General features: G+C 50.3%; 1 protein-coding gene across 1 annotated transcript in view; it reads left to right on the plus strand.

The window, feature by feature from the left end:
• The window catches only part of sema6bb (sema domain, transmembrane domain (TM), and cytoplasmic domain, (semaphorin) 6Bb), a 65,148-nt gene that overhangs the window by 5,858 nt on the left and 31,899 nt on the right, over positions 1 to 27,391 (plus strand). The window lies entirely within an intron of this gene.

The raw sequence follows: 27,391 nt of genomic DNA on the forward strand, positions 1-27,391 counted from the left end.
CGCACCGGAGTGGCTCTGACATTCGGTCGCTGTGGATGCCCCCCCCCACGGCCCCCGCGGCGCCGGCTTTCAGCAGCGCTCCTGCTCATGAATATTCATGCCTGTCCTCTCCTATTAATGAGCTGGTGGTTAAAACCATTAGAGCCCATACCACCCCCCCCTCCACTGGACGTTTCACTGAAATGTTAGGGACATGGGGCCTTGCTTGAAACACCTACCCCCCCCCATCTCATCCTCAACTGCGACAATCTGACCCATGAACCGCCACTCCCCGCCGTCGCAGACGGTCTTCCAGGTAAACATGGCTACGCTGTCATTCTGCATGATAGTACTCATGTATGTCACGTGACTTCATGCGAGTCTGGGTGGCCGTGTTGAGTTTCCGCCCTAACCCCCCTCCCCCCCACTCCAGGCCCAGGCCCCCAGAAGCGCCTCCTGCTGCATTTCACCCGTTCCCTGTGGGGAGCCGTAACAAATCTCCGTCCAGCCTGTTTACCTCTTGCCCGTCACTCAGCCTTTAAACAGTCAAGCTCCAGGTCCATATAAACAGCATCGCTTGACCATCCTGCTTTATTTCAGCTGTGACTCACTCTCTCCACGGTCATCGCTGCAGCCAAACAATCTGAATCCCGTCATCTTAACCATAGTAATCTAGAGAAGTAGAAGAATCTTCACATAATCTTTTGTACTATTTTATTAAATTCATAGCATTCAGGAGTATAGTGACTTTGTATAAGATACTTTTAATGAAGGTAATGAATATTTTCAGTTTATGGAAACATTCTTAGCAAAATCTGAGATTTTGTATGTTGTAAAATCATTATATTAATATATAATGATTATTTCATGCTGTTATTCTACCCAATCAGGCAGTATTACGTGAAAAATATTCTACTTTTTTATGGTTTATGTTTAGATGAATCCACTGTAATGTATGTATTTAGTTTTGTACCTTTATGTAAATGTGGTTTAACACACGGAATCGCTGCACAGTCATGTTCCCTCCATTTCCATTAATTAGGGCTGATATGAGCATGCATTTGATCAAACGACAACACGCCCAAACGGTTTCCTGTAATGGTCCTGAGTACATTTAATTGCGCCTAAATGCGAGTGCATTTAGTTGCATTTGTACAGGAACGGGCTCATGCGGTTCTTTCAGCGGAGGTTTGCGCTTCCTCTGATGGCAGCGTTTCCTGACAGCCGCTTGGAGGCCAACCTGCTGATCCACGCCGATGTCACACAAGCCACTAATGACCACATCACCCTAACGACTCTGTAGGCCAATAGGGAGGCGGCCTGGACTCATCATCAATGCAGCCTTAGGGATTCTTCCTGTCACTTCTTTCCCCATTTATTCCATGCTGCATAGTTTGCTCTGTGTTTCCTATTTTATTATTTAGCTGATTTATTTCTAGCAAGTCGGCTTGTGCTAAGGAAGTCTCTCTCTCTCTCTCTCTCCGGCTTGTTTTGTCTGCTCCCTTTAATGATACAGACAGACACGGTTGCTGGCCAGTGTTGTGGCTTTTGGTCTTGGCAGACGGCTCCTTTGAAATGCGTGTGGAGAGGCTTGTACACCATTCAGAAAGTCTGCGTTCCGGAATAGAATCTGTAATTAGTACAGTTACCTCATATGAATGAAAATATTGAGAATAAATAGTCGGAATTTTCCTTTATTTAACCAAAGCACATTACTGATAAACAAAAGACAGATTTCCATTATCTTCTAGAGACTTGATCCTAATGTAAATAAACTTCCATCATCTGCTGTAAGTAAGACTAAGATTAAATCTACCCAACAGCTATTAGCATATGTCTCTGGAAGACTAAACCTTATGATTGAAGTCGGTTTAACTGTAGTTTTCTACAGTGTACATAGCTGGATGGATGGGAAGGTATTAAATTAGAACTGGTAGACAACGGACAATTAAATATGTATACATTTGCTCACAGAAGAACGAATGGTTTGATAAATATTTTTAAAAATGTGCAGACTGATTTATCGCCCTGCCAGAGTTCCGAGTAACGGCTAACCGTGCTTGAAATGTTATGAAAGTAACGAAATCCGTAAAAGCATTCCTTCGGCCTGGCCGGTGATCGCCGTCGGGGTAACCCCCCCCCCTGCCACGTGTCACCATCGGTGGGACCTTCTGCCGGCGAGATTTGCCTGATGGATTTGAATCGGCACAGAAGCGAAAAGGACATGCAAAAGCCGGCCCCTGCAGGTGTGCTGAGCCCTTCGTTAATATAATAAGACTGCTCCATTATCCCGGACAGCCGTGCCGCGCTCAGCCTGGGCCGCTCTCCGCGCTTTTTAATGGCAGCCTGGCCTATCTTTGCCTTTTATTTATTTATATACGTGTCATTGAGCTTTTGTAACGCTGGCAATAGGGAAGTAGAAAAGCTGATTATTGTGGCAGAAATCTTTCGCTGCCTTCCTCCCCACCGGCCCGGCGTTCCGCGCATTGTGATGCGTGTTCGCCGCGGCCGATAAGGGGTAATTGCTCTTGCTTCCTCCCGGAGCTCTCCCCCCGGCACTGGGGCTGGAGGAATCTTCCGAGGCTTCTGTTACTCATATGGGGAGGGGGCCCTCCACGTCCGGAGGCTTTCACCTTGACGCCAGCCAGGAAGTGACATCACCTGGATTAATCTCTCCCTGCTGCCCTCTGTTGGGGCAGTTCCAGAGGGATGATGGTCCCAGGAGTCTGGATCGGCCACGTCTGGATGCCACCATCACACTTCTCCTGATTAATTAGATCGAGCCTGCCAATTTGTTTCCCCGTCTGTTCTGCAGCACCTGCATGGGTGACTGCTCTCTAGCGCCACCAGTGGTAACATTTGAGGTATTTAGCAGCACTACGTCACTTATTACCTTCCCGTGGGATTTTGTGACCCACTTCCTGTGGCGGCAGGAAGGCGTGCAGAGCAGGCGGATGGCATGTTTACGCTAGAACTGCACCTACACCAAAATGGAACGCTTTTCACACATGCAGCACTACTTTAGCCCAATAGCGCGGATCTTGTGGTTCTGTTATGTGGAAAAATGTGTATAACAAATATGTGTAAACTTAAGCCCCTTTGGAGAAAGACCTTTGCCCGGTTAGGGTCTTGCCCCCACCATGGCATGAAATCTCACAGGAATGCTCTAAAAATTACATATCTGTGGACACGCCTGCTAGAAATATTGTGGTTTCTAAAAGCAGACATTCGAACCCCCCTAAGTCTCTTTAAAGCTGTAATTAAATTTATATGGCATCACACACATTAAAAGCTTTCTGCACGCTCAGTGTTGGTGAGCAAGATTTGTTGTTTTCCAATCCCGCAGGACGAAACCCTTGCTAATTTCTGTCAGACAGCTCCAACCTGGGTTCAAATCCCTTTTCCAGCAGTTTGGCCTGCAAAATCCAGAGCTCATCCTCCAAACTCTTTGCACGAGAGCATCCTTGTAAAGATTTCTCCCCGTAAAGAGGATTCGCTGCAGTCTAAGTGGTCAGAAAAACGAGAGTGGCAGTAAATGAGGATATATTTATAACGCCATCAGAATTGACAAGTCCCCTGCATTCCTGAATATTTTGCTGCCTGATGAAAATGCAAACGAACAACCGGATTCTGCTTCACATGCTCATCGTAAAGCTGATAAATATGAAGGCAGGTATATGGGTGCGCACTCTGACCCCTACAGCGGGGACGGGGCACTTTTCCACAAAGCATCCGACGTTTTATTACCAGTAACTGCCACTAATCGGGGGCCATGGGCTTCTGCGGTTAACATTAACGTGCACAAATGACCCATTTGGGAGCCGGGTCACCCGCTGAAGCCTAAGTGAAAGGAGAAATGGAGCCGATTCCGGACAGATGCAGTGTTCAAGTGGTGCAACAGCGCAGACTGCAGTATGCGGACTCATACTCTCAGCGCTTAGGGATTTAGGGCGACTAGCGTGCGGCTAAACGTTCTAGTTTATAAAGCAGACAGGCATCATGAAGGTAAATAAACTATTACACTGAAAGAATTGCAAGATAACGAGTTTTTTACTGTTTTTTTTTTTTTCGTTTTTGCCCAGCTATGTTTTGCTTGGCCATGCTGTTTGGCCAAGACATGTTCACACTAACTTGCCTGGATCCATTTATTAAATGACTTGCCGGGAGGTAGTTTCAGTACAGATCGGGCCACTTAACGCAAAAGACAGAGGCCCCGATTAACAGACGCCAAGGACGCACTTACGCGACACGTAGGTCTCGGAGTCTGAATCGCAACTTTGCTGTCTTTTAATAGTGTCTGTGACCCACTCATCTGAAAGGAGAATGCCAATGGCAAGACCTAGATAGTCCAGAATAGACATCCACAGGACTCCCACAAGAGCAGTGGAATGATTAGAGCCAATTATACATGTTCTGTCAACAAAGTCAGCCACACAGTGCGGTGGGTAATATCGTAAAGAGCCAAGGTCAGTTTCACTTAATGAAGATCCTGAGTCCCTTCTGCGTTTTTCCTGTCTCCGTTGAGTACAGAAATGGGGGGGCTGGGACAGGCGAGTGCCTCGGTCCCGCGGGGGGAGTCTCACGGTGCCGAGTAGCTTGTTGGAAAGTCGTACCCGATTTTTCTTTGGTTTCTCACCTTCGGATCCTCGCGCTGATGTGGTCTTTCCTCAGAAAAGCCCCTCATCATCCCTGGTCCATGTTGGTTGTTCTTTGTCAGCTAGTAGAGGAGCACACTGTACATTTACAGTACACTGTACATTTACAGCACACTGTACATTTACAGCACACTGTACATTTACCTACTTAGCTTGCGTCTGAAATGACGATCAAGCGAAGCAAATGGGGCATTGAAAACATACACGCTGTGAAGGAATCAACTAGGCAAGTGCAGCTAGACTGAGCTTCCAGTGACTGTCTAGGTACAAGAATGGATTTAGATTTAGATTGGCGTTATTGTCCCCCAAGGGGCAATTTTGGTTTGCAGGCACCAAACTAGTCCTCTCAAAATGTATATAGTCAAAACCTACAACTTGTTCAGAAACCCAACAGTGTGAGCAGTATCAGACCAGGAGCTACACAACACCTTCTAACAAAGCAGGAAGCTAATAAAACTATTCAAGGACCAGAAACGCAACATAAGAACATTTAGGGGGTGGAAAGAGGCATCGGGCTAGTAGAGGAATTCATGGAACAGACGGGTGTTGAGGATGGAGAGGGAGTCTGATGACTGTATGTGGTTCAGTCGCTCATTCCTCTGTGGACCAGGGTGTGATTCGGACAGAGTGGAGGGAGGGAGATGATAACCAACCGTCCTGCAAGCGGCTGTGGCGTGGAAGCCTGGGATGGAGGGAAATGGTTTCCCAGTCTGGAATGACGTGCCAATCGCCGGGCTCTGAATCACGGCAAGCCACGATGCGACTGGCTCACGTTCATCTCGTTTGAGGAACACGGGTGGGGTTGGGGGGGGGTGGCGAGACGGCGGGCCCCTGTCAGTGGTGCATCGCGCCCATGCGTCTCCGGATGAGGCGGGCCGGTGCCCCGGCTGTGTGACAAATGTGTTGGCGTGCCGACGGCGGCCTGCGGCTCTCCTGGGCGTCGTGATGGGGGCTGGCAGCCGGCGCGGCGCAGACTGGCCCATGAGACACGCGTTTGTTAATTAACCAAAAAATTACATCAATTCACTGGTGTGATAAACAGGACGGAGGCAAACGAATCTCTAAGCAGAGATAAGAAGGCCGTCATTTTCTCAGCTGACATGCAGATCCTAGCTGAACTGGGGGGGGGGGAGGGGGTCCGGCGCGCCGTTACACCAAATACAGGCCGTAATAACTCATCAATACCGTGATTTATTGCTCCTGTCCGTTTGTAATAGTGAAATTTCCTTTGAATGGCTGGTCTTGAACTATACATGGCCCATATCGGCTGGATTACAGAAAAGTGTGCGGGAGTCGGGACATTACTCATGTAAATGACGTAGCTTTGCAGTCGGAGACTGAGCTCGGGATAAACCTGGAACAGCTGCCTTAAAATAAAGCTGGAAAATCGACTCGTCAGGATAAATAAACCCGGCGTGGGTCCCGGGCGGAGATCGTATTCAGCACCGGTGGACGTAATCAGGACTCTTTCCTGCCGGGGAATGTGTGCTGCTCGAGTCGCGTCTCAGTTCCCATGAAGGGAACACATTCAGAGGCTGATTCTTCTGATAATATGATCCCCACACCGCTGCCCACGTAATGCCACCCACCTCCTTGCACCCAGGCCCAGGGCACACCCTGATTTTAGCGAGTTCGACGTGCCCCTGGGCCAACCAGGGACGGGGTTGCATTTCACTTTGTCCAATCACAGCCTGCATGGTATGACATCACCACATTAATTAAAACCAGTGATAAATGTTAAGCAACAAGGTCCACCAGTTCTTAAACGACCTGTTTTATCGTGTCTGCCTTTAGTTAAGGGACATGTCATTAACATAGGGGTATGCTTACCTGCAAAGGCTGGACAGAGCAATTTAAGGGTGCGTCTCTATTTCATGATGATGATGATATATAACAGCAACAAAATTGATAAAAACAAGTCTTGAACCAGCACCCTTGTGATCACAAGCATAGCACTACCCCAGGGTCGTGGACTGGACAGCTGGAAGCCTTGAGTTTAAAAATAAGAAAGAAAACAGACCAATGTGGTGATGTCATACGATGAAGACTGTGATTGGTTAAAGAAGTGAAAGGCAGGCCGGCTCACACAAAACAGCCCCCCCACCGCTGCTGTCACCCGCCCCTGGCCAGCCCTCTCCCTGTGAGGCACGTTTGCCTGTATATTACTACTGAAGGGGGTTATTCTGCCATCTTGCGGGTGTGGCTGGCTGTCGCTGCCATGACGGGAGGTGGGGTCTTTATGACCCCCAGCTTAAGCCAACTTGGACTTTTAGGCCAGTTAATATTCTGGAGATGAACAAGACGGATACAAATGTTCCCTTGCAAACAAAATGACACCACTGATTATATCAGCTTCTCTTTCTCGGTAAAAGCAGGTATATATCAAAACAAAGATGCGAGGCTCTCTTCCCCTGGTCTACAGAAAATGATGGAACCTACTTTTTTTTTTATTCGCAATAGCTGCTTGTCTGTGTAAGCGGGGTAGTACCTGTGAGGGGGGCGGGGCTTCTGGGTAGGTGGGGCAGTACCTGTGAGGGGGGCGGGGCTTCTGTGTAAGCGGGGCAGTACCTGTGAGGTGGGCAGGGCTTCTGGGTAAGCGGGGTAGTACCTGTGAGGGGGGCAGGGCTTCTGGGTAGGTGGGGCAGTATCTGTGAGGGGCGGGGCTTCTGGGTAGGTGGGGCAGTATCTGTGAGGGGCGGGGCTTCTGGGTAGGTGGGGCAGCATCTGTGAGGGGCGTGGCTTCTGGGTAGGTGGGGCAGTATCTGTGAGGGGCGAGGCTTCTGGGTAGGTGGGGCAGTATCTGTGAGGGGCGGGGCTTCTGGGTAGGTGGGGCAGTATCTGTGAGGGGCGGGGCTTTTAGGTAGGTGGGGCAGTATCTGTGAGGGGCGGGGCTTCTGGGTAGGTGGGGCAGTATCTGTGAGGGGCGGGGCTTCTGGGTAGGTGGGGCAGTATCTTTGAGGGGTGGGGCTTCAGGCCTGTGTCACCCTCCTCGTCACAGCGAACCCTCTGGCCCTCTCCCTACCCTTAGGATGGTTTATTTCTCCTCATACCTCCTGCTAGGAGCCATTTCTCCAAAGAGCACTGAAATGGAGATTTGCTCTCCAAACAAAGTCTTCAGTGATAAGTGGTTTCCTTTTGTACTTAAAAATGTCCCTTGACTGATTAAATCGATCAGCTGAAATTGTTTTCTTTTTTGACTGTGTTAGCGTTCCATTGATCCAGCCTTATACAAGTGCTGATATGTTCCCATATTCCCTAACATTCCCCACAGAATTTTGCTTCTGAGGAAGCTCTTCCTGGTTTAAGGTCTTACGTGTGAACCTCATAGCGCTAGTGGGAGCGAGCTCAGGTCTGACGACGGATCCATGCTGTTAGCATATGCCCAGTACTGCATATGCCCAGTACTGCATATGCCCAGTACTGCATATGCCCAGTACTCTCTCATAACTGTGTCATTGGTTCTGTGCTTAGAAGACGGCTGTATGTCGCCCTGTCAGAGGGGGTCTGGCATTCTGGTCGGCAGGATCGATCAGCAGGCAGCCTGGGATTCATTTATTGATGACCATTGAATTGGGTGGGAGGGGGTCGGCTTTCCATTCCAGTGGTGCTACTGACAAACAGGCAGGCTGGGGGTCTGTTCATGGCGCAGGCTGATCTGAAATCACAGCGCGATGTGGAAGGGGAGGGAAAATATGGAATAAATCAGCTGGTGAAAGCGGTGGTAGCCTTTTAATGATGGGCCTCGGCACCTCAGCTGGCGTGGTGTGTGGGGGGGGGGGGACGTGCAATGGGGGCCACGGGGCGACTTCAGGCGGATAGCAAAGCTGTTAGCCAAGCGGTGCTGTTTCCAGAGAAGTTCTCCCAAGGTGTGGGGGACGGACGGGGAGCTCGGTACCCCCCCCCCGTCGACTGCAATCTCACCATCTGACAGCTTCTTGAGCCACCGCCCCCCCCCCCCCCACAAAAACCTCTCCACTCTCGATTTTCCGCAACCTGATACATTTGTTCTGCGACAATTACGACACAACGCAGATTCAACAGGCGCATGGCAGGGGGGCGGAATGAGGCAGGAGCCGTGCAGTGCTCGGTTTGTGGGCCTCTGCACCCCCCCCCCCCCGCCCCCCCCTGGTTTGCCAGCATGTTTACTCTGCCCCGGCCTGCTCCCTCTCCGCGCTCTCGCTTGCTGTCTGGGTTTGACGCAGGAATATAAATATGCCGACCTGACTGCTGCACCCAGGGTGCCAATGCAGAGACACGTGTAGGCCGAACGGCGAAGCCTGCAGCCTTCGGGGTTTGGGGGGGGGGGGCGGGGGTGCTGCTGTGAAATAACTCTCGCAAGTGTTATTCTTGGCAGAGCGCGAACTGCAATTCTCCCAAGACGTCTGGTGCATTTCTGTCTTTGCTCGCCCGTCCCGCGGTCCTTATCGCGGGCCTGAACTGACACCGACCCGGAAAAATACATTCTGCGGAGTATTTTGCGGGCAGGGGGGCAGGGTAAACTAGGCCCAGCTATTCCTGCGAGCGTGGAAAACAGCACTTTAAAACCTTGCTGGAGGCTCACTGTCCGTTTCGGAGCAGCTGCTTCCTGGTAGCTGAACCCGCAGAATCCCGCCGTGTGTCTTCTGTCCGCCGTTAGATCATTTAACGACTTCACCAAGAGTGCTGCGGAGGTGCTGGTTTCTATTTCACTGACGTGGCATGACCGCAACCCCTCGCTCTCTCTGCCAGCTGAGGACGGGCCGGTCTCACTCTCCGGCTGTCCGATTAAAGTATTACGGGGGTACAAATGGTGTTAAATGTGTCTGGATTGGCTAGTCCTCCCACGTCGTCCCAAGGGACGGACTGGGGCCGGCGGCCGTCAGCGGGGATGGCAGTCGGGGAAAAGCCCCGTATAATTACTGGGGATGCATGCTGGCCAAAAGCGGACATGATTCCTCACTCTGTTTTTCGATAACCCCAGAGTCTGCCAGGAAATCTAAAGGAGAGGTGCTAATGTGTGCATTAGCATATAAATTGCCTGAAAATTGAAATGTGCATGAAGATATTTAATAAAAAACACCGCATCCCCTTTACCTTGATTTTGGACCTATTCTTAAGAGAATGACTCTTCAGAAGAGAGACTATTACCCATTATGCCTCCCCTTGATCAGGCGCTCTGATCGACTCCGCTGCCGCTCGGTGCGTCTTGGTGGTGGCCTGAGATCCGCCTGCCCCTCCCCCCCAGCCTCTACATTACCCCCCCCCCCCCCCCCCACCGGGGCCACAGTATGGATCTTCTGACATCCCACTTCTATGAACATTTACCGAACTTTACGATTAAGGTTTGGAATTGGTCAAACCGTCCAGTTTTTCTGATTTTCCCAGAATTTTTTTCCACTGCTAAAACTAAATAATAATAATACAGTGGTACCTCAGTTCTCAAACTCATTATAACTCGAATTTGGTCCTAACCCTAACCCATGAAATACAGAGGACTAATGACAACAACCAGAAACAGCTAGTTAATGAGGAGTTAATGAGGGGGCGTGGCACACGGAAGGAGCGGACGATCGGGGCAGGACACATTGTTTGAATACATTTATTTTCTTACTTTACAAATTACTGTTTTGATAAATGTGCTTAGATGTGTTTAGTACAGTATATGCTCTTCTTGTTTTATCCGGTTCATTTTGTGTTTAAATGCTTAAAAAAAAAACATATTTCGGTGTAATTTTCTGGGGCCAGGAACCAATTAATTGGTTTTCCATTATTTCTTATGGGGAAAATTCGATCAGAACTCGAACTTTTTAGGATTCGATCCGGAGTTCTGAACGGATTAAGTTCGAGTTCTGAGGTGCCACGGTATATATTTAAAAATAAAGGGAATGATAGAGCAGAGGGTAACGCTGTTGCTTTACATGTATAAGGTCATGGGTTCAAGGCTGATGGTGTGTTGTTAGTATACACATACTTTTATAAATTATATTATATGGTATTTACTTACAAAATAATATTTTTATATTTAATAATATTTAATAAAATTTATATTTTATATAAAGCAATATTTTTCACAATATTTTTCACATTCATTACATTAATATAGTGTTCCAGTAACATAGACAGAACCTTCTATGTTACAGAACATTCTCTGCCAGCTCCGCAAAGAACTTTACATCACGTTGGCTGAAGTGTTGGGGACGCCTCTGATAACTGGGAGCCACTGGGCGTCTCTCATGTGAGAGGTTCCCCCTGCAGGGGGTTCCCGATCCACCTAGAGGTCGGTTCTGTGGTATCAGCAGCATTAAGCTGCTGCGCAGTCGACACTGCAGATGCTGGATGCCGATTCATTCATCTGTCCAGGAGACTCTGGGCTCAGGCGGCTGCCAGACACTGCGTACAACGCCAGTGGTGTTTTTCCATAGACGACGACGTCCGTTGCAGCATCCTGACCACGGCGATCCTTTTGCATTTGGGGTTTCTTGGTGTATTGAGACTCTGAAGTCGGCTTCCTGTTTGCATTGGTGTGTGAGGAAGGTGAGATGAGCTGGATCACACCTGTCCCACCTTAACCGACAGCCTGCCCCGGCCCCTGGGCTCCCAGTGGGCTGGAATTTGATCTTCCCTGTGGTACCAGACTTACCCTCTATATAACTATATATAACTGCCTTTGTTGTCCTTGCGGTACAGGTGAATATCTGTCCTCAGGAATGTACCTGGATGTCACATTACAATGATTAATAGCGGGGGAAGCACATACACACATACACTCACACATATTTGCACACACATCTTTGTGGGGACTCTCCATTCATTTCTATGACAAAAACTCTTGCACACACTTATGCACACACACACACACACACACACATACATTCCCTCACGCACACACAAGGTACGCATGCAGGTACATGCACGTACACACTCATGCATGCCAACACACACACACACACACACGCCTTGTAACTAGAGAGAACAAAAACCGCAGCCGTGTCTCCATCCTGCGATCAGGACCCTCATAAATATGGACTAACCTTACCTGGAGGAATCTATGGGGGGCAGATCCCTTCACAGGCTCAGTCTAAGGTGTCGCAGGTCACATGGTCGATATGGGGGGGGGGGTGTCACTACAGGGAAAACGAACACTGATGCTGGCAGGAACGGCGTGTCCACGCCGTCCTTGAGGACATCTCAGAGAATGGCTGGAAAAATGGAGATGGATTCCTCAGACGGGAACGGAAAGTTTTTCTTGGAATCTCTGGGACCTCTTGCTGAAATCTAGAAACCATTATAAAGCAGTACAAATCAAAAAGACAGCCTGACCTTTCTTAAATATCTAAACTACACATGTTCCTCATTTTTCAACGGGTTTAACAGTGATAGCTTTTGCTTTAAAAGGAACATGCTTCCTCTCAGCCTTTCCGCCTTGTGTCCTGCGCTGCTCCTTATAAATGTTTCCTTTTTCTCTGCTCTTTTCCATATTATTTTACGATGTTCGTGTTCATGATTTTATGAAAAGTTCATTCTAGGAGAAGGTCAGCTTGAGAAGCCCGGTTGTAAATAGTGATGCACGCTTTTTGTTGACTTAAGAAGAGGCAAAACTGCCCTTTAAAAAGATATTTTGCAATTAGAATGTATGTCAGTTTCTTTAGAAAAATGATGGATGGAATACAATGGAATTCATATGAATGGTTCCATGCAGGTATTTAGTCTGTTTTTAATTACTGAAATGATTATTTCAGTTATATTGCCCCCCCCCACCCCCCACCATCTATTCAGCCTCTAGGACCTTGTCACCAAATAATAAATTGCCCCACTGCAGTCAAAAGAGGTGTTCAGGGCAATTTGTGTTCAGCAAAGATGGTCTCACGCAGTAAACAATAACAGCAAGCAATTTGGTAATACGGATTAGAATAACCTTCAACGTCAAAAGGACGGAATAAATTCCAGAATCCTTGAGGAATCAGCCACGTGGTGACGGGCACGCAAGCGGAAAAGCAGCAGAATTAGTGTCCAGTGTGAAACTCTTCGCCTGGAAAGTGCGTTTGCATCTGAATTAGTCACTCTACACTGGTGCCATTCAGCCAGAGAAAGGAAGGTGAACTGTATCGCACAGAGGGAAGGTCAAGTGTACAGTCTCAGGCTCATAACTGTGCCTTCACACTGCATCGTGTTACACGAGGAGCTGAAAACAATCGTGTCCAGAAGCATAAAGGCAAAAGCTCCTTCTCTTCAGCCTCCTTGTGGACGGAGATCCTCTGTAAGGCCCTTTGTTGCTGGAGCATCACACGGCGGTCAGGTGCTTCGTCTCCTCTGGGGCGTCGGGGACAGTCTATCTCATTCCCCCCCCCCCCCCCCCACCTACTGAAGCTAGAGTGGGAACAAGGAACAAACACAGAAGGTGGGAGCTGCTTTATCCGGCCGGATTTAGTCCAGAATGTGTGGCTGTGGTGGAGTGACGCTCATGGCATCTCCTGGGCTCCTTGGTATTGGGCTGAAGAACCTGTGACACACAGGAAGCCTCTCATGTCTGGGGATCAAGGAGACTCCTCTGGCAGAGGGGATGAAAGGGCAGCACTGGCCCACATGCGCAGGCACACACACACACACACACACACACACACTCGCATACGCACAGGCACACACACTGAGACGTGCACCCACGCGCAGACACACTCACACGCACACACAGGGACACACGTGTACACAGGCACACTCGCTCGCACAGACACTCACGATTGTCCATATGCATAGCAGACATATGCAAATGCAAAAACGCTGGCACACAAATCCACCCTCCATGTCTAGTAAAACGTCACATGGGGAACATCCTTAGACCTCGGCACTGTGGCGTTACCCCCCTTCCCTCCCATGGGGGGGTGCCCCCTTCCTCTCTGCCGTTCTTTGTCAGCCGCCTGCTGTCCTACTCCCACCCCCTAAACATTCCTGTGCCAATGCCTCCACAGGCTCTGACCAAGGTAAGCGAATAAAACAAAGAAGGAAAAAAACGGCGCACGCCTCTGTAAGCCCAGCAGGGGGTGCCGTTGGCGGCACATACCTCGCGGAATATGGTGGGCGTGTCTGTGGCACTGATTGATGCATGATCTCTGCCACCAGCTGGTTTAGTCGCCTCACCCTGCTGCCCGTCACCCCTCCCCTCCTGTCGGCGGGTCGCGGTCCCCCCATCACCGCAGCCCTTAACATGAGAGAGGTGTAAGGGTTAACTCTTCAGGGAGCCCCCGTAGGTGTGGATCAATGACAACACGACGAATGGGCAGGAATTGGCAGGCGAGCAGTAAATAATGCATCATCCCGGCCGCACACTCTGCAATTAGGTTAGGCCAATAATTGCCAAACATTTTATCAGTGAGACGAGATGCATTTGTCTCTCTCGCTGTCAGGGAAGCCCTCCATCTTCCCTCTCCACCTCGTGCTTGCACTCCTCCAAGTGGCCTTCTCTTCATCCCTGGAGGTGCGCCCCCTCTTATAGAGACGACTCCTGCCCCCTCCCCTCCGTTCTCCCTCTCTTCCACCTCTGCTTCCTCGATTTGGCCAGGCCCCATGCTTCTATCTGCTCACTCCGGCAACCTGCTGCCTATCTCCCGCCCTCCCCATAATAGAATAGAATTGCCCTGTCCAACACTGCTAACAGTTTCCACGGTAACAGAGACGGGGAGGGATTGGCCGTGAACGCGGGGGTGGGGGCATTTTTTATTGCCGGCTTTTGCGCCATTCCTGCTCCTAACTCCTTATTAATACCTCAAGGTCCGGCGTGTCAGGGACACAATATCAACCCCCCCAAAAAAGCCACAACATGCGATGGAGATTTTTCACAAAAATGCAATTGTCATTATTGCCTATTCAGTAAGGAATTGGGGTGCAGCTGTTATGTTAGAATGGATTAATCTTTTAATTATTTTTGAATTACAGGTAACATCGATAATGCATTATAAAAACGCAATGTTAATGGGCTTTTTCAGCTAATAAGACAATAAATGCCTCGCAGAGATGTTTCTATTAACCATTTAATCTTGCATTTTATTATTTCGGAAGCTCGCCGGAATTTTCCCCAGGCCCTGTGGATGATGAGTTTGCTGGCTGGAATTAGATATTCCATCATTCAGCGAATTGGGCCCCTCAGCAGCACACAAAGGTCCAATCAGAGGGAAACGACACAGAAGCAGCTTGCTGGTAATATTACTGAGTACTTTCAGAAGACAGGTTGCATGGGTGAGGCCTTTGGAATAAGGTTATGGGGTTATGGCCTTCCAGCTGGTTCTTTGAGCAGTAACGCATCGGCAGGCTGTAACAGGACGGGGAGTACGCGCGGAGATTAGCCAGCTATGGCCCCCGCAAGACTGTAACGAGATGAAACAACTACAAAGAACAGTTTGTCAGTAACTTCCTGGTGCCAACAGCATAAGTGTTTGTTATTTTTGGAGTGCATAATGTCATGCAGCCTCTATAAAAGGTAGAGGGTAAAGAGATAGCGTAACTCTAACCCAGCTCCGCACCTGCCTCTGAGAGGAGCGCGAGGGGCACTGGGGTAAGGGGCTATATTTAGGCTGACCTGAGTGCCCGTGTGCACAGGGGGGCAAGCTGGGAGACAGGTGCAGAGCAGTCATCATGGAAGAATACTGGAGCCCCCAGGCAGATAATGGAGGAGCCCATTGGATGGTCCAAGCCCAGGGCTATATTTAGAGTGTGGCTGGGGGGGGGGTGGCACCGGTGCTCAGTGTTACTTCTCCCTTAAGGACGGGATTAAGAGCCGCCACCATTGTTTCTCAGCTGGGAATTTGTTACGCGGGTTTAACTGTGCCTGTGTGTGTAAGAGAAAGAGGAGGGGGAGTAATGGAGAGAAAGAGAGAGGAAAAAGAGGAGTGTGCATGTAAGGGAGGAAAAGGAGGGAGTGTAATAGAGAAAAAGAGAGAATGTAAGAGAAAATGAGAGTCTGTCTGAGAGAGAGAGAGCCTGTGTGTGGATCATATTAGGAGTGTGACATAGCAGTTGATGTTGCATCTGCACATTGAGCAGGATGGACAGGGTGAGCACAGTAAACAGAGTGAGAATGGTGAGCAGAGTGAAGAGGGTGAGCAGAGTGAGAATGGTGAGCAGAGTGAGCAGCATGGGCAGAGTGCCATGTTAACCACGGCCACACTCTGAGCGATCGGCTAGCATGCCTTTTCCTCTCTGCCCCTCTTTAAAAGCCCCCTTTTCTTTCTCGCGAGCCGCTGGCATGGGGGCGGGAGAGGGGGTCACTCAGGCCACACGCCGGCGTGGTGATTCGGGCTGCAGCTGGCTGCTCTAGCTGCCGCTGGGGGTGGGGGTGAGTTTCACGACACCAACCGCAGGCGGCCCTGATGGAGCGGAACAGATACCCTGTCGCTCGGGCCCCAAGGTCCCTGCGGTCGCCCTGCCAATCCAGGCCCCTCCCTGACCGCTCTGGCCAGGGGCTCCTGATTACTCCAGCACATTGGCGGGATAAAAGGGGGGGTATTTCAATTTCAGGTGCTTTAGAAGAAGAAAAAGGCAGTTTGGGTTTCAGGGGTGGAGGGGGCTGTTTAAACTGGCCTTTTTGGGAGGTGCTTTAGCCTGCATGTTCAATTTATTGCTGCATAATACTAATTTGGATCCGGAGTCCATTTTCCATGAAGGACACCATTCATCAAACATTAGTCACGGGGAGTTAGTCACTGCGTTATCCTTCGTTAAATACTTTTAAACACTTTGAAAATGTGTTTGTTTATACAAATTTGCCGCATTATAACAATCCTGTCCCTAATAATCCACGCAGGTCCTCTTTCCAAATGGATTTCTGCAGTAGCCACGTTGCACAGGATTTCATCTACATTTGCCATGTGTGGCTGTAATCAGGAGGATTTGAGATACTGGCTGTGACTGAATTAACATCTTCACCTTTTATTAACGTGTAAATTTCAGAGCCCGTCCTTCTCTCAGCATATTCAACTGCCAGAGAGATGCAGCCACGCCCGTTTGATTAATCCCCTATTAGCCCAAGAATCTGAAGTCAGGAGGAGGCCAAAGGTTCATTCTAATCAGGAGCACATTTCAGGGAGGATGGTGAAGGATGGTGTTACGTGGGGGGCAAAAGAGGGGCCGTAATTCACACAGAGGGGCCTTTTGTGTCATTAGCCAATGATATGATTTGAATGGGTGAGTGACAGGTGAGGGGCCCAATAAGCTTTCAGCTGGGCCAATGGCCCTGTGGCCCCGCCCCTGTATATATCTCTGGCTGTGTGAGAGGGAGGTGAAGAGGAGCATGCAGGGAGGAGTAGCACCATGAGAGCCGGGGAGTCCAACAAGCCAGGCTGAGCGGGTCAAGAGGGAGGCAGAGGAACGTCACGGAGCAGAAATGGCTGCGAAGTGGGATGTAGGAGAGTGCTTTAGAGGGGTCATTAGCTGAAGGCTGGATGATGGATTGAACAGGGGGTTCTTAGCAGGGTAATTGTGCAGTGAAGACCTAAAACAGAGGGCAATTTGCTGTGGATCCTTCCTATCTCAGTGAGTGGAACATCGGTCACGTGTACAGATAGGTGGTCACTGTGTGGGCAGAGAGGGAAACAGGAAGATCTGCAGCCCCGCGGAGAGCCAGCGCTGTTCTGAACGGGGGCGGCCTAGCGATCCCTCGCAGGGCCGCAGGGTGTGTGCGATTCTGCTGACGCTCGTCACTCGCGCCATTAATTAAAGTCACTTTCTGGATGGAAAATAGGTATTTCACAATAATGCAATAAAAAAAAAAACAACATGTCTCAAATGCCATACAATTTACACAATTTTTGAGAAAAGTGGAATGTGGAAAAATAATAAAAACAGTGTGTGGAGCAGATGCACAGCAGAAACAGGCCCGGCGGTCCGTGGGGATGCATTTTTTTTCTGCCTTGCCGTGTACGTGATACAGTGATACAGTGTGCAGACACTGGGCCTCTCCAGTGGGATTTTGCTCCTGGCTCCCATTTGGAGGGATCCAAGGCTGCCGGGCCGCCCGCAGCAGCATGGAGACTGTTAGCCTTGTTATAGAGATCGCCTCGGCACCAGTTAATGGCCTGTCAGCTCGCAGAGAGCGGGATGCGCTGCCCTACTTTCTCCCCGTACTCAGTGTACATTAATCAATAGGCATTAGTCCCTGGCAGGCGGGCCGGTGTACGTACAGATGGGCCGACTCGGCAGACGTGCCCCCCCTCCTCTGCCGACCCGAGTCCCGGCATCCTGAGCCGAGCTCTGGGCGGCGGGAATCACCACGGCAACGACGGCACACGTTCCATCGGGGTCGTGACCCCCGGCGCCTTACGGTGGTCACCACACTTCCACGTGTAAGAGGTTTATCTGACGTCGGGGGACAGGGGGGGAAATTTAATCAGCCGCTGGGATGTGACTTTGCTGCGCTGGTCAAAGAGGGGGGGATGAGAGAGGGAGAGAGAGAGAGAGTGGGAGAGAGACGGAGATAGAGATAGAGGACTACAAACAGGGCTACACACTTGATAAGAATATTAAAATTCGATGAACCAAAGGTGGGAGATTTTTACAGCCCTGTACATTTCATCATGGGGAAATAAAAACAACATTCATGGAGTGTGAGCTGGTGTTTTGTGCTGCTGGTTGTGGTTACACACTCCTGCCGCCTGTTTGCAGCCTGTGAGGAGGCTCTGTGTGAGGCGTGATGCCTGCCTTCTGGCTCCGGGGGTCCAGGTACCTGGTCCATCTTCCCTGAATTCCAGCTCCCACCTTGGACGCGGAGCTTGGCTCGGATAATTACCAGGCGTTCATTAATAATGAATCGCGGCTGCCTCTCGGAGCCAGCGAGTAGGGCCCTTCTGAGTGTCTCATTAATTAAACATCAGAGTTTCTAGAGCTTTTGATTAAAGATAAAGAGAAAATCAGATGATCAATGGGGATCCATTAAAACTAGAATGGACAGGTTGTGGGACGGGTGACATGTGGCGTATGGCTCCATAGATCCCGTCGGACTGGCTTGACTGGTCGGACCTTGAATGCAGGCTGTATTCTCCTGTGTTTGGTCCCTGACTCTGTCCTCCATTTCGTAGCGATCCCTTAATTTCCCTTCCACCCACCAACACTGATGCCCGTGTTGAGCCTTGTGGAGTCCATGTTAAACAGGGATCCTCTCCCAGTGCATCAGGGCCTGTGACTCCATGTAGATTCATTGCTCTGCGCTACACAGCAGGCCGTATTGAACAGTCATGCCTACATCACCTTCAGTGCTGAGTGTAATGCCTGTTTTTATTAATAGCTCTAAGTCTTATCAATGAAACCATAAGGCGTCAATAAAGCCCATGTGCTCAGCAGACGGAATCAAAAGGAGGTCAGGCTTCCAGGTTCCAAAGAGATGCTGGGATTTTAGCTGACATCTCAGCAACTGTGGGAGGCCACACACCCCTGGATTTCTCAGGTAGCTTTCCTCTCCCGTTATCAACTGCCCTACCCCCCGCCCCCCGCCCCAGAGCACTCAAAGGCCTTGAGAGAACATCTTTTGCCTTCCCTGTCTGCAGGTGGATAATAGCGATGTCATGGCTTTCCCAGAGACCCCCGACTACAGCGGCAGGGCAGCCTGGTGCAGAAGTGTCCTTCCCGTTCTGCTCAATCGCAGCTTTTATTGTTAATCCCTTATCGTCTTCCCTGCGATGATGTAATGGAAGAAATGCGCGCACACACATAGACACACCGACAGACTCGCGCAGCCAGGAGTGTATAGCAGGGATGCCTGGTTGCCATAGCGCCCAGCGGCAGTGCGGACACTGGGGGCCTGCCTGAAGGAGAGGAGGCGAGAGGCTCACACCGCGCTCCGTTCCGTGTGCCGCCGCTCCGTGTTTAATTTGTAAACTGGAACCATTAATAGCAGGGTCTACGAGCAGAGTCCTCACCCATTCCTAGGCCTCCTGTTCCAGGAGGTATATTTCCTCCGGTATATTTCTGGCCAGAAATGATTCTCGTTGCTCTAGTCTCTGCGTGCCGCCGGTTCGAAGCTTACGATGTCCGTCTGCTCCCGAGACCGGCGGTTGCCAAAGGGGGCCACCCTCTATCATTAACGACCCCGGCCACCAAAACACCGGCCAACAAACAGGGCCTCCCTATCATTTCCACAGCAGAGATCATTAAATCTCACTCTGTCCGAGAGCCAGCCCTAATGAGGTCGCTCTTTATTTACACATTTTTTTCCCTCTAACTAAACAAACCCTGATATTTGCCTCTCAAAGGGGAGAGCGATTTTTGCACTGATTTTGCCCACTTTGTGAAATCTGAAGGAAATGCAAATACGTTCTCCGACGTCCTCGAGACCGGACGGCAGCACCTTGTCTTCCCTGCTGTCTGCATTGTTTGTGTCTTGAGTCTGGTTTTTATCGACCTCTGAATGTGATCAGTACCCAAGCAGAGTTTCCTTACTGGCCAACTGAAATGCATCTGTTTTAACACAGCAGGAATTCTCTGCATAGTGTAGCTCATTTTGCATAGTGAACTCTTATTATAAGAAAACAGATTAGGTTGCATGTAAATAAAATGCAAACACATCACCTTTTCCTGTTTTTTTTTCCCTACAGTTTTTTCCCCCTCAGAATGATGTGTGCCCGTTGCGTAATAGATAGCTAAACAACTAAGTAAAAACAGTTTGATTTGTGCTTTATGGAGGGGTCTGTCTAGACCAAATAGTTCAAGTCATGTAGTGCAAGTTAAATGTCAAGTTAAGCGTCGCATCAGTGGCTAATCGGCACTGCGGTGATGTTTAACCAGTCCCGTTGACTTAATGGGCCACACATGTTGTTTTTGTGTGGACTGTAGCCCCGTGAGCGTGTTTACTGGAGATATCAGATCTCATTTTAATTCTCACCTGGGGGGACCTGGCAGAGACGCGTTAACGACTTAAACAAAACTGCGGCATGTGAGACGTAACAGATGTTCTGTGTCTTTGCCGTCGGTTTGCCGGACGTGCCGAGCCTGCCGTTTGCTCTCGGCAAGCCCCGCTTCCAGGTGGACGGCACAGCGGAGGCCCATCTTCAAAGGCCCACCGCGCCGAGCCCCGGCCTCGACGTGCGGGCGCTACGGCTAAATAATCCCCGCTGGACGGAGACTCGGGGGAAACGCCGATCAATTGTTTGCCACTTAACTCCGCGATTTGGAGAACAAGCGCGCCCTTGTGCACGTAAATCTTTGGGAGCTCAACAAGCACAAAAGGTTTCTCTGTGGGGGAGGTGGAGGGGGGGGCCCCAGCGCCTGGGTGCGAGCGGACAGCGAGTCGTCACTATGGCACAAACGTGCCGGCATTCCTGCTGACCGCGCACGGCGCCCTGCTCAATGGGCCGCCCCTACGTGTGTGGGCCCCATCCCTTCAGTCCCAGGCTGACTCACACCCCACCGTCTCCTCCTCGGCCACTCTGACACTTTAATTGTTTGACAAATGAGGGGTCCTCTCTGTGGGCGTGTCATATAAATTTCCCTTCGATGGGATCCTAATGACACAGTAACGTCATTCTCTGATTTAACCTCCAGCTGATCTGGGTTCCCTGTCTGGGTCTTTCTGCGGTCGTGTCCCTTCTTTCCCGAGCCCGGTCTGCCTGGCCCTCCTTCATCATCACCACACTTCCCATCCCCATACATGTGCATGATTAACACTCTCAGAATGACTGCTGCTTTATCAGTCTAGGTTGCAGTTATGACTGAATCTTTCCCCCACTTCCCATCTCCTTAGCAACGGGGCTGTATAAACACCAAACCCGATTCCTGCCACCTTTTCAGGTATTTTCCCCCAGCCACATACACGCAAATACCACCAAAGACAAACTGACACGGTGTACCCTGAGACCCCACCCCCACCCAGGGACCCCCCCAGGCCCTCCTCTGCCAATGCCACAACAACACACTTCCACCCACCGCCGACTTTCTCCCGGTAACGCCATGTGTACCGAAGCTGCTGTAAGCACCAAAACGATGCTTTGTTTGCCGGGGGGGGTCTAGGGTGGAGCAATGAGCAAATTTCTGCAGAAATAACAAGTGCTGGAAAATAAATGGCTGGATGCGGTGGGTCTTTCATTATGGTCTCTGCCACCCGGAATGGTGAGATGAGCACGGCAATGGGAGGGAGTGGGGGGGGGGGGGATGTGTCGGTCCGAGCTGGCAGCCCCCCTGCCCTGATTAACATGCCTCTCAGCCACGATGCAGGGAATGAAAGCGGCTCCACAGTCAGTGCCGGCGTGTTGGGGGGGGGGGGCGCATGTGTGGGATGGAGCGTGAGCAGATCACCACCTGTATTCCTGCCCCCACACCCCGGGCACGTGCAGGTTTTAGCGACCTGAGAGAGAAGGAGTCACACACTGGGGTGGAGATCAGGAGGAGAGAGTGAAGGAGGCAGAGGGAGGGTCACACACTGGGGTGGAGATCAGGAGGAGAGAGTGAAGGAGGCAGAGGGAGAGAGGGAGTCACACACTGGGGTGGAGATCAGGAGGAGAGAGTGAAGGAGGCAGAGGGAGAGAGGGAGTCACACACTGGGGTGGAGATCAGGAGAAGAAAGAGAAGGAGGCAGAGGGAGGATCACACACTGGGGTGGAGATCAGGAGGAGAGAGTGAAGGAGACAGAGGGAGAGAAGGAGTCACACACTGGGGTGGAGATCAGGAGGAGAGAGTGAAGGAGACAGAGGGAGAGAAGGAGTCACACACTGGGGTGGAGATCAGGAGGAGAGAGTGAAGGAGACAGAGGGAGAGGGAGAGTCACACTGGGGTGGGGAGCAGGGCTATGTGTGTGGATCTGTACTGTATATATATGTATATGTATGGTTTGGTATCTCTGTCAGGGGAGCCTGTATATCAAGGATTGACTGGAAAGCAGGACTTTTCTGGATACTCCACCCCAGATGGGAGTTATATTAAAAAATAGTGGCAGTTTACGAGGCAGTTTGTTTGCAAACATGATGTCCATTGTTTGTTTCCCATCGTCAATCCAAACATGGCTGATTGTTAATGCCGTGCCGGTGTCATGATGCTCATAAAATCTTCCATTGTGAACCTGATGGAGCGGAAAGGGGGGGGGGCGGGGGGGCGGCACGCATGACGTGCCCGTTTCACGTTTATTTTTGTTTGGTGGGGGGGGTGGGCTGCATTCCTGCGAATTGTTCTGCTGACGCTAATTTGTCAGGGAAGGCCGTGCCTCAGCAAATCCAGTCTGGGGGAGAAGGACCGGGGGTGGGGGGTGCAGACAGAGCGAGGAGGGGAAATTGATCTAATTTCATATCACTAATATAGCACAGTGAAAATAGGAAATGTTTCTTGCATAGTTTCCTGCCCAGTGCAGTGCCAATCCCTCCTCGCCGCCCCCCGCCCCCCCAATAGCGGCCATACTTTTGCCCCCCCCCCTTTCCGCTTCTCCCAGCTTAGCTATTAAAAAATGAATCGCTCACCTTCACAACCCAGAGACCCCTCCTCCAAAATCCACGCTCGCAGGCAAAAAACACCAGACCATTGTTTCCATTATGATAAATCCATCTCCCCCCCGATTCACGGCTAAAAGGGCAGGCGGCTGGGGGACGAGACCAAGTTTAGATATCAATTTACCTTTTCTGTTTATGTAAGATAATACAGGGCCTGCGGGAATTGTCTTTTTTTGGGGGGAAATAATTACATTAAGGGGTTCAGAGATGTCGTAAACCTTAAGAGCCATTAGGTGGGTTTTCTGTTATTTATAACTTGGCTGTGATTATCGCCCGCGCGTTTTCTTGTGGTCGTTTTTATTAGACGTATGAGATGGTACAGACTACGGGCGCTTACAGTCGCCTTGGGTTTGTTTCTTGAAAAATAAATCAGCTTACAGTTGCTGACTTATATACCATTTGAGGTGTGTATTCTTGATCCCGGCACTGATAATTATGCCGATAAACTGAGCAGAAGGCCGAGAGCCCAGATTAGCTGGGGATAATCCCACCCGCTGCGATACGGGCCTTCCTGCCTTGTCTCTCTAGTCACGTAAAGCCTCTTCATCACGGGTCAAACCCCAGAATTTGTAAGACAATGGCACATTCAGAAGATGGCGTCAGAGACACCGATAGAAGCCTTCTTTTTTTTTTTGGGGAGGGGGGGGCAGCTTTAAAGCTCTTAAGTACTATGGGAAACAGCACATCCTGCTGTTGGTGGGAAGTGAGTCACTCGAGCAGCCAGACCTCAGCTTCACACGCACATGGCTCCCATCATGCTTTGCTGCTTTGTTTTGCTAATTCCTCTATAATAAATACATGCACTGTGTCACATCCGGGCCGTACCCTGCCTTGTGCCCTCTGATAGGCTGGCCTCCCATCCAGGGCGTACCCTGCCTTGTGCCCTCTGATGGGCTGGCCTCCCATCTGGGCCGTACCCTGCCTTGTGCCCTCTGATAGGCTGGCCTCCCATTCAGGGCGTACCCTGCCTTGTGCCCTCTGATGGGCTGGCCTCCCATCCAGGGCGTACCCTGCCTTGTGCCCTCTGATGGGCTGGCGTCCCATCCAGGGCGTACCCTGCCTTGTGCCCTCTGATGGGCTGGCGTCCCATCCAGGGCGTACCCTGCCTTGTGCCCTCTGATGGGCTGGCCTCCCATCCAGGGCGTACCCTGCCTTGTGCCCTCTGATAGGCTGGCGTCCCATCCAGGGTGTACCCTGCCTTGTGCCCTCTGATGGGCTGACCTCCCATCCAGGGCGTACCCTGCCTTGTGCCCTCTGATAGGCTGGCGTCCCATCCAGGGTGTACCCTGCCTTGTGCCCTCTGATGGGTTGGCGTCCCATCCAGGGCGTACCCTGCCTTGTGCCCTCTGATGGGCTGGCCTCCCATCCAGGGCGTACCCTGCCTTGTGCCCTCTGATGGGCTGGCCTCCCATCCAGGGCGTACCCTGCCTTGTGCCCTCTTGTACCCTGCGGTTCCTGGGACAGGCTCCCGGCTCCCCATAACCCCAAAGCTAAATCTGCATATTTTTTTTTTTAGCTCAAATCTATTTCTTCTTAATTTGATTTGGCAGCCTTTTGGGAGAGTGTCCGCGTATGCTGTACATTTTTGGCCGCCCTGTTATTGGGGGGTTTAACAGCCACTGGGACGTCTGTCCTTGGGCCTCGCTCGGAAAAGCGAGCTGTCTGCTCCATTTCTCCGTCCTTCCGCCTCTTCCTGCCTCTTCCCGTGAGGACGTTCTGCACTCTTTCCGGCTCCGTCTCCCATATACCCAACGTCTGACTTCCTGCACTCACTCCCAAACAGCCTCTTTGTTCCCCTGTTAACACCAGCTTCCTTCCAGTCTTCTTGCTTTCCTGTCGCCTTCATTTTCCTACTATACTGACATGAAGTCACGTTATTTTTGATGGAACTTCTATGTCCCGCCGTCATTGGACCAGGGTAACATCAGCTGAATAATAATCACTCACTTGTTACACTCCTAAACTTTTCTTTGCTGTGACCATAAAAGTATGATGTTTTGATGTTATTACAGGAGTGTATAAATGGGAGACTCTCAGAAATAAGGCCCAGGGTCTTCAGCTCTGTCTCTTCCTGTGATCTCAGTCATTCTTCTGGGCTGAATTTGCATGTTTACCAGCAGTTTGTTAGCCCCGTTAGTGACGTCGCTCTAATCGAATAGGTGATTCCGCATTGTCTTGGGATACAGTTGAATCATTTTAACTTAGTCATTAGTAACACCTCGCCTGGACAGCCAGCCCCCTCCTACAGCGATCGCTTAATCGCCTTAATTAGCAAATTAACCGCTTAACTGCCTGTAATTGCATTGATTCAGGTCTATCGGAACAGACGAACGCAGGAGCATAAATCCTGGTGGGGGCTCGGGGTGTGTGGATGGATGTGTGTGTGTGGGGGGGGGTGCACTGGGTGAAGTTCACGGGCCAGGAGTCATGTGACCTCATTAGCGCGCGGGGCTCCTCGACCGCGCTGAGAAGAGCAGCGTAACCGCTGTGATTGGGCGCCGGCGCTGTGGCAGCCATTTCCTAACCTGGCCGCACTGTGAAATCTCACGCGCAGAAGTCCCTAATTATGCTAATCGCATGCGTGAGGCCTGACATTAAGTTATAAATTATTAACAACACTCACAGCGGAGTTCCTCGTGAGAGGCGGCCTGGTGACACCCTCCCTCCTCCTCCTCCATAACCCCCCCCCCCGCATCGTCACTTCTTGCTCTGTTCCTTTGCCCTACGCTCCGGCCCTCTCATGCCCCACCAATTCTGCGGTGTGGGTGTTTGGCCGATGCCGTGACAGGGCCCCCCTTTGTCCTGCCGCCGGCTGTGGGGGATTTCAGAAATGCCTGAGCAAAGATAATAAATCCTGATAAGATGCTGCAAGTGCTTTCATTTTTTGAAATGCCTTTCTGGAGTGAATGAATGTGTGTGTGTGTGTGTGTGTGCGTCTCATGTATATACATTGGGGTGACAAATATCCCCCACAATGTGATAAAAACCACTATAACTTGTGGGGACCATTTTTCAGGTCCCCACAAAGATCTGCGAATGCAATCAAAAAACTAAGAATGCCAAATGTCTCGTATTTAGTTTGGTTACTTATGGTTAAGGTTAGGGCCGAGTAGGGGTTAAGGTCGTCATGTTGGAATTAGAGTTTTCTCCATAAAAATGAATGGAGAGTCCCCACGAAGATATAATTACAAACCCGTGTGTGTGTGTGAAGGCGTGTGGAGGTAGACTGCACCTTCATTTGCATCACATCGCTTGCTGGTTTCTAACCACTGTGGAATCTGAAATGTTTGGTCACAGCTGAATGAAGCCATTGCCATCTGAGGAGACTCAGTAACCATTTGCATACATTGTGTATGAAGGTGACATTCATATATCGGCGTTCTTGATCGTTTTTGCGCTGGTGCCCAACCTTTATAACAACCGACGTTCCCAGCTTCTGCCATTATTATGCGAAAGCAGCTTTCTGTAGAGTTTAATCACGATCATTAAAATTGCATCATTAACACGTTACTCACTTTCAACCATCGATAGCTTTTATACCTTATTATATGATACAACTGTAACTTGTAACATTGTAACATTTGTTGCTGGAAGAAATAGGCGAAGAAATGATCTTACCCCAAGTTGGATGTAGCTTTTGCAAATGTACCAATGGAAGTGTTGATATTTACACATTAACTTGAGGCTGGTAATATTCAGTTTAAAGGTGATGTGTGTAGTAGCAGCCCGTAGGAACGCCCCAGGCCGCGGTCCTGCAAAAGGCCCCAGGTCATTCTGCGGATGAATCGAGGGACGTTAACTTCATTCATACGGTGGCAGCATTTCCATTCCATCCATCCTGTTCTCTTCTCCTGTCTGTGTCATGGTGCTGCAGCAGCATAGGATCTGCCTTGAGTTTGTTCAGCTACCAAATACATGATTTGAGTGAGGGTTTCGTTTGAGGGACAGACGCCAGTCTGGGTTTCTGTCTTTTCGCCCCCCCCCCCCCCCCCCCGCTGTCGTTTTCATTTTCTCTCCTTCTGTAAGTACAGCTCCTTCACCCTGATAAACGATAAGGGCTCTGAGGCTGTGGTGGCCCCCGGCCCCGCAGATACGCCAGCTGTCTGCAGTTTCTGTCGTTTGTTATCAGGGGGCCGGATTATTTTAGGTGTCGTGTTTTTCTGCAGTGCTGACCAATGGCTGGCCGCTGCAGGGACAGGGATGTCCTCCTGTAGAAACTGGAGCGTTTAATTAATGATGTGTGTTTAAACTGCACAGCCAGAACCTGCTGTGTTTGGCTGCTATGCTCTCGTGTTATTTTACACAATCTGTGTGACGTGTGCTTAGATA

This window comes from Paramormyrops kingsleyae, chromosome 15, assembly GCF_048594095.1.
Source record: "Paramormyrops kingsleyae isolate MSU_618 chromosome 15, PKINGS_0.4, whole genome shotgun sequence".
NCBI lineage: Eukaryota > Metazoa > Chordata > Actinopteri > Osteoglossiformes > Mormyridae > Paramormyrops > Paramormyrops kingsleyae.